General features: G+C 44.9%; 1 long non-coding RNA gene across 2 annotated transcripts; it reads right to left on the reverse strand.

Moving 5' to 3' along the window:
• Positions 1-1,932: 1,932 nt before the first annotated feature.
• Positions 1,933-7,110, reverse strand: LOC123180357 (uncharacterized). 2 transcript variants are annotated; one of them, XR_006490891.1, is made up of 5 exons: positions 6,682-7,110; positions 6,062-6,191; positions 5,420-5,539; positions 4,737-4,934; positions 1,933-3,166 (listed from the first exon to the last, which is right to left on the reverse strand). It is a non-coding gene; the product is annotated as an uncharacterized lncRNA (long non-coding RNA). The 2 variants fall into 2 exon arrangements; XR_006490890.1 differs by having other exon boundaries at positions 6,058-6,191.
• Positions 7,111-7,406: the final 296 nt, after the last annotated feature.

Below are 7,406 nucleotides of genomic sequence, written 5' to 3' on the forward strand. Positions count from 1 at the left end.
CGCCTTTTGCTTCTTTCCCGGCAGTGGGCAATCTTTCTAATTTTTCAACAGCTCGTCTATTTCCTCGCCGCTCCTCGTACGCGGGCGTCTTTGGGGTTCGGTTTCACCATCGAACAGATCATTGCGTTTTCTCCATGGGTCATCGTCGCGAAGCCACCTTCGATGTCCCATGAACACGGTTTTCGAAGACCTGGGATCTCTATCTAGCTGGCGATACGTTGTGTCATCCATGCACCTGACGCATCCAGAAAATCCGTGGACCACCTGCCCCGTGAGATATCCGTAACCGAGATAGTCGTGCACCGTCGTGAGCAGTGCGGCTCTCATAGGGAAATATTCTTTCTCTGCGGCGTCCCACGTATTGGCTGGCGTTTTCCACAGCGTGTCTAGCTCCTCTTTCAGCAGCCCCAGATACAGATTGATGTCGTTCCCTGGTTGTTTCGGCCCTTCAATTAGCATACTCATGTGAATGTACTTCCTCTTCATGCACAACCAGGGGGGAAGGTTGTACATCCACACAAACACAGGCCAGGTGCTATGTGTGCTTCTCTGGCTGCCAAACGGATTGACTCCATCGGTGCTCATGCCCAGCACGATGTTCCTTGGATCGTTCCCAAATTCTGGGTGTTCGAAGTTCAACGCTTGCCACTGGCTCCCATCCTTAGGGTGACTCAGCATCTTGTCTTTTTTATTTATCTCCGGATCATTTGCGTCATCTTCTCGCTTCTTCTCCTCCCTATCCGCGTGCCAACGCAAGAGCTTTGCTACCTTAGGGTCCGCGAAATACCGCTGCAGACGAGGAGTGATCGGAAAATACCACACCACTTTTTGAGGAGCTTTCTTCCTCTTCTTGTATCGAGTGACGCTGCACACTGGACATATGGTAGACTCCGCGTGCTCGTCCCGATAAATGATGCAATTGTTCATGCACACATGGTATTTCACGTGCGGTAAATCCAGAGGACATACAATTTTCTTCGCCTCCTCGAAATTGGTCGGGCACTTGTTCCCCTTGGGAAGACGTTCGTGTCAGAATGACATGTTCTCGTCGAAGCATGCGTCGGTCATTTTGTGTTTTACCTTCATCTCCAGAGCCATGAGCGTTACTTTCAGGCGGGTATCCTCGGGCCTGCATCCTTCATACAATGGAGTAACCGCGTCTATCTCCAGTTGATCCAGCTTGGCTTTCTCTCAGGCGGCAGCTCTTGCGTTATCCGTCTGCTTGAGAAGCAGCTCTTGAATATGAGGGTCCTGCACCCAGCCCATCGATGGTCCATCGTGGTCTGCTCCGGCATCTTCATCTTCATGATCATGCCCTTCGTCTGCTCCGGCATCTTCCTCATCATCATGTCCGGCATCTTCTACATGATGACTATGTACTGCATCTACTTCGTAGTCATGTCCTGGAGATTCTTCGTCTTCTCACCCGCCCTCGCCGCGGTTGTCTTGCTGCCCTTCCTCATTTCTTGCCGGCCGGCCCCCATGGACGACTTCATAATCATCTTCATCACCTTGCCACCGATACTATACCTCATTTTTTGCGAACCAATCAGCAGTGATGCTATACCTCGTGGTTTCCTTGCTCCTCGATATCGGAAAGAATACTTCCGTTCGCCAACATGTGGGACGTCGACCATCCTGGTCCACTTGCCATGCACGCAGAACTCCACACGGTTTCCTTGCTCCTCGATATCGGAAAGAATACTTCCGTTCGCCAACATGTGGGACGTCGCGCCGCAGTAACAATGACTAATGAGCCGTCAAATCACAGGCCCACTTCCCACTTTGAAGTTGCTCGGGCTGCAGTAACATGATCCTGATTTCAGGTGAAAAGCTCAGTTCTGTCACTGGCCATCTTCTCAATTCCGGCATGCAGAGTGAGTAAAATATTTGAATAAATGATTTCCAATTCATAGAATTGCAAATATTTTCTTCTTTTTTAATATGCTCTGCAACAATTGGAAATTACAGATGACTAGTAGAGTGCCCGTGCATTGCCACGGGCCAACAAATGAATTAACTAAAAAACACTCTCACCCCACTTTATATATAAAGCAACGGCCAACATACACGCAACCGCATACAACACGCCGCCACCACACACAATACACAACACACATCCAAGGTAAGATGCAAGGGTGCCGAGGAATAGCAACACCCCTGCCACCAAGCACACTACAAATGGACCAAAAAGAACTGCTGGAGTCGACTGAGCCCTTCATCATGAGCTATGCACCACGAAGATGTGAAGCTGGACATCGATGAAACATATACTCAAAAGCGGTGCCTACAAGGATACGCCACGCCCAATCCGGGGATCAGTTTTTCACCCAGAGCGACAAGAAGGACAAAGAGTGACTGCCATGGAGCCTTCAAGAAGGTAATGACGCCCGCCGACACTGCTCCTGTCGGCCTAGAAAAAATTGGACAAGTTATGCACCCCAACGCTCAAACATCTTCGCTGAACCAGGGTACCGCCAGATGCCAAAGCAGCTGCAACACCAACGCCATGCTACGGCAAACACCAATGACCATGCCACCCACATGGCCATAGCAGCCAGCCGGCACCGAGAGGCATGCTCACATAAGAATATGAACAAGAGAAAGTATTTGACAAGCATTGCTCACAGCAGAATGTAAAATTTATAAGATCTAAACGGATAACCCTAGCATTGCACATTTAAGCTTGCGTCGTAACATATCACAGATAGAGTAGGAAACTTGGTAAACTCAGTTAGTAGTCCTTTCTGTTGCTTACTTGTTAGTGCTTATTTCGAAGGAAAGCTGAAGAAATATGGGTAAACATCCACTAAATCAATTAGGGAACATGTGACTCAAGGCATATAACACAGTTACACAAACAGGTTCAGCAAACATTATTGGTTTACCAAAGTCCATCAGGAAACATGTTCAACAAAGAAAAACAGAAAAGCAAGTCATCTTGTAGAGAAGTAGAAGTCAACCACAGAAATTTCTAATCTTCTATAAAGCACTTGCGCAGTCAAATACAGAATAATGGAATCTCAGTTTACCTACTTAAAAACCACTTGATATGAGAGGAAACTTTTCTACAAAGTAATCTTGCAGAATAAGCTCCAGAAGTTGCCAATACTCCATCATGACTTGGATGATTTTTCGAATCCAGAATTAATGGCTTCTAATGCATCTGAAAAGGTAGAATACAGCTGAATCAGTTCACTCTTGCCCACGTCATTAACATGTATTAAGGAATACTGCAAAATCTAGACCAGAATGGAGAAACTAATTACAAACAGGAAAAAAGAAGTATTCCATGGATAGGCAAAATCTCTGTCGATCATACATGTATGACAAGCAGAAGTAACGGCTATACGTTGCCGGTTGAATCCACCCACAGCATAAATAAAGATATACCAAGTAGTTTCATTCTCTGACACAAAATCTGCAGAATAGTTTGTCATGAGGTTTCTAACTATGATTGATAAACATAAACAGAGGATGAGCACATATAAACAGAGGTTTATTAGGCCGGATTCTACTAACTGCATCGCCAACACGGGGATGATGCACGGCTGTCAGCTGCGAAAGATGCCAAAGCGCACAAATAAAAGAGGCCACTGAGCCCAACCCGTGACCCAGCACCAAACAATGCACACGGACGAAAAGATGGCTTCCGAGTCCAGCCGTGACCCAGCACCGATAAGTGCGCACAGACCAAAACAAATGCAGTGAAAAGATCCCCTACGAGGGCACAGTCGTAAAAAAATAGCGCAATTGCATCCCCTGGGTTGGCACGTGCTATACATTAGCACCGGACTTTTTGTTCAAATTCCTTTTTTTAAGATTTTTCCAACACAACACCTCTTGTATCCTTGCCATGTCAGTTGTCGCTCATCAATTGAACAACTCCAGCACCGCCACCGTCGCTGGGATGCAGCTCTAACAGCAAAAACCGGAAGCCAACCATGGCGACTAGCATGTCTGGCTGCGGCGGCCATGGAGAGGAGCGCTCGAAGCTAGCCATGGTGTTCACTCGCAGCTGCCGTGAGGTTCATGAGCCATATCCGGACCTCCCACAGCAATCAGAATCGAGAAAAATTTCAGTAACATATTGCTGTCTCTGGATTCAGAAATGCCTAAAGCAAGAATTACATCGAACTTCAAATAAGAAACACGGACTTCCCTTACTCAAAATGAAAGTAATTTCCAACGGAAATAACAGCCCTACAAATTCAAATAAGAAACACCAAGGAAAAAAAGCCTGCCTATGAAACGGCCCTGTTCCGTTCCTCGGAGTCTGCCTATGCTCTCCGCGCTCTTGCCCTTCGCCAGATTAGATCAATGTTCAGCATCAGTAATAGTACGGCAGCAGAATTTTAACTTGCCTAAAATAAAGTCTACTGCTTGGTGAGAAAATGTAGCAAACGAAACCTCAAGCAGATTAAACATTTACTACAGTACATGGACTTCTCGTAACCACAGAATTACCAGGCCATCAGTAACAGCTCGGTAGAACATGAGAAAATGTCAAAGACAAGGATCACCATTTTCAGAAAATATAAACAGTGAGCATATTACAGAAGTTAGAAGTAATGTAAACAGATAGCATACAGCTAGCTCTACTGGCACCAACTAGGATAATTACTGATGCTTCACATTCACTTCCATGTCAATCACTTAAGTGGAGATAAAACTGAAAACTTCCTTGCTATAACAACCACAACATATTAAAAAAAATGAGCGATGCAGCACTATACCTACTAAGAAAATCCATCAACACGCACACAGTTATCAGATTCCGACACAATATATATGTATCCCACATGACTGAGTTACATGTGTGGATGTGCTTCCATACAGCCAGCAATCAAGACATCCTCATGTCCATTAAGCAAGACAGGACTTGCACAATGGTTGAATATGAAAGATATCCTCGTGAAAATATCTCTCGTGGCCTGCAGTGAGAAAATAGAACAAATTATCCAACTGCACAGCATATTCCTATTCTTGTCTAGCTATTAAAATGTAAAACAGAAAATAATTATCAGGTGTTCATAGTCTAAAATCTGTTGCTTATAGTACTATTTACCTGTATCAACATGTACTGATAAAATGCCATGGATATTTGCACAGCTATCAAGCAAAACAGCATCATATATAACTTCCATATTTGCACAGCTATCAACTAAAGCAGCATTATATATCAACCCAGCGTTTTTTTAAGAATCTTCGACTAACAGAAATAATTCTTTAGGATAGTGCTAACCAGATCTCTGTAGCGAAATAATAAGAGCCTGAGTCATGTCCAAATTATCACAATCAGAGAAACAACATTATCCTTTTTGCTTACTAGTTTCATTATATATGCAAAACATATGGATAAGCAACCTGGAAATATTCGCGCATTTCATCATGATGGCAAAGAAGTAGTGATCTTTACCTTGATCAAACAAGGAGAGCAGTTACTTCATTTGCTAATCCTATTCCATTCTAGCCGGTGCATGCAGAGTCAAATTCCAACTAATAGTATCATCATTTTAAGATCTGTAACCTCCTCTTACTGCACATACAACAAGTTCAGATATATTACAACACAAGTGGTATGCATTGCTCGTAGTTAACAGTAGCATTGCTCACATAGGAATATGAACAAGAGAAAGTATTTGACAAGCATTGCTCACAGCAGAATGTAAAATTTATAAGATCTAAACGCATAACCCTAGCATTGCACATTTAAGCTTGGGTCGTAACATATCACCGATAGAGTAGGAAACTTGGTAAACTCAGTTAGTAGCCCTTTTCGTTGCTTACTTGGCACTGCTTATTTCGAAGGAAAGCTGAAGAAATATGGGTAAACATCCACTAAATCAATTAGGGAACATGTGACTCACGGCATATAACACAAAACAGGTTCAACAAATATTATTGGTTTACCAAAGTCCATCAGGAAACATGTGCAACAAAGAAAAACAGAAAAGCAAGTCATCTTGCAGAGAAGTAGAAGTCAACCACAGAAATTTCTAACCTTCTGTAAAGCACTTGCGCAGTCAAATACAGAATAATAGAATCTCAGTTTACCTACTTAAAAACCACTTGATATGAGAGGAAACTTTTCTACAAAGTAATCTTGCAGAATAAGCTCCAGAAGCTGCCAATACTCCATCATGACTTGGATGATTTTTCGAATCCAGAATTAATGGCTTCTAATGCATCTGAAAAGGTAGAATACAGCTGAATCAGTTCACTCTTGCCCACGTCATTAACACATATTAAGGAATACTGCAAAATCTAGACGAGAATGGAGAAACTAATTACAAACAGGAAAAAAGAAGTATTCCATGGATAGGCAAAATCTCTGTCGATCATACATGTATGACAAGCAGAAGTAATGGCTATACGTTGCCGGTTGAATCGACCCACAGCATAAATAAAGATTAGTTTCATTCTCTGACAAAAGATCTGCAGAATAGTTTGTCATGAGGTTTCTAACTATGATTGATAAACATAAACAGAGGATAAGCACACATGAATTTTTCCTGAGTTGTGTAGAAAAAAGGCCTTTAAAGACAATAATGAAGAGAGTACCATTACATAATTGATTTATATTTCCGTTTTTCCTCTCCAACTAGCCAGGTTGGGCATAAACCGTGGAATTGATAACAAAATAAATGAGAAGATTCAGAGTCTGGGTGCAGCGGCGACCTGGGTGTCGCGTGACGCAATGGTGCGAGGCCGCGGCAGAAAGCGATGGTGCGAGGCGGCCGCAGCGGGACGCGGTGGTGTAAGGCTGCGTCGGCGGAACGCCGTGGTGCTGCCTAGGCCGCGGCGGCAGGGCTGTTGGCGACGGCTATGCTATTGGCGGTGCCTAGGGCTTCCTCGCTGCTCCGCCGTTGCCGCTCCGAGGGAATGACGGGAGCAGGGAGGCTAACTGACCTAGGTGGAGAAAAAGGAGGACCCAGCGACGACGACGGCGGCGGCGGCCAAGCTGTTGGCGGCGGCGACGACGACGCGCACGAAGAGGTGCTACATCCGCCATGAGTAGCAGGAGCTCGGGGACGATGCGAGTCTCCGCCCACAGACAGAGCGGAGGAGGGAGAGAGTGGAAGGGGAACGGGCCTCGGGCCGGTGCGGGACGAGAAATCCACCGGGCAGATTAGTACCATACCGAAAGTTTAATCAGGATGTGACCCGTTTATTAGGCCGAATACTACTAACCATATCGCCACACGGGATGATGCACGGCTGTTAGCTGCGAAAGATGTCAAAGTGCACAAATAAAAGAGGCAACTGAGCCCAACCCGTGACCCAGCACCAAAACAGTGCACATGGATGAAAAGATGGCCTTCCGAGCCCAGCCGTGACCCAGCACCGATAAGTGCGCGCGGACCAAAAATAAATGCAGTGAAAAGATCCCCTATGAGGGCACA

This window comes from Triticum aestivum, chromosome 1D, assembly GCF_018294505.1.
Source record: "Triticum aestivum cultivar Chinese Spring chromosome 1D, IWGSC CS RefSeq v2.1, whole genome shotgun sequence".
Taxonomy (NCBI): Eukaryota; Viridiplantae; Streptophyta; class Magnoliopsida; order Poales; family Poaceae; genus Triticum; species Triticum aestivum.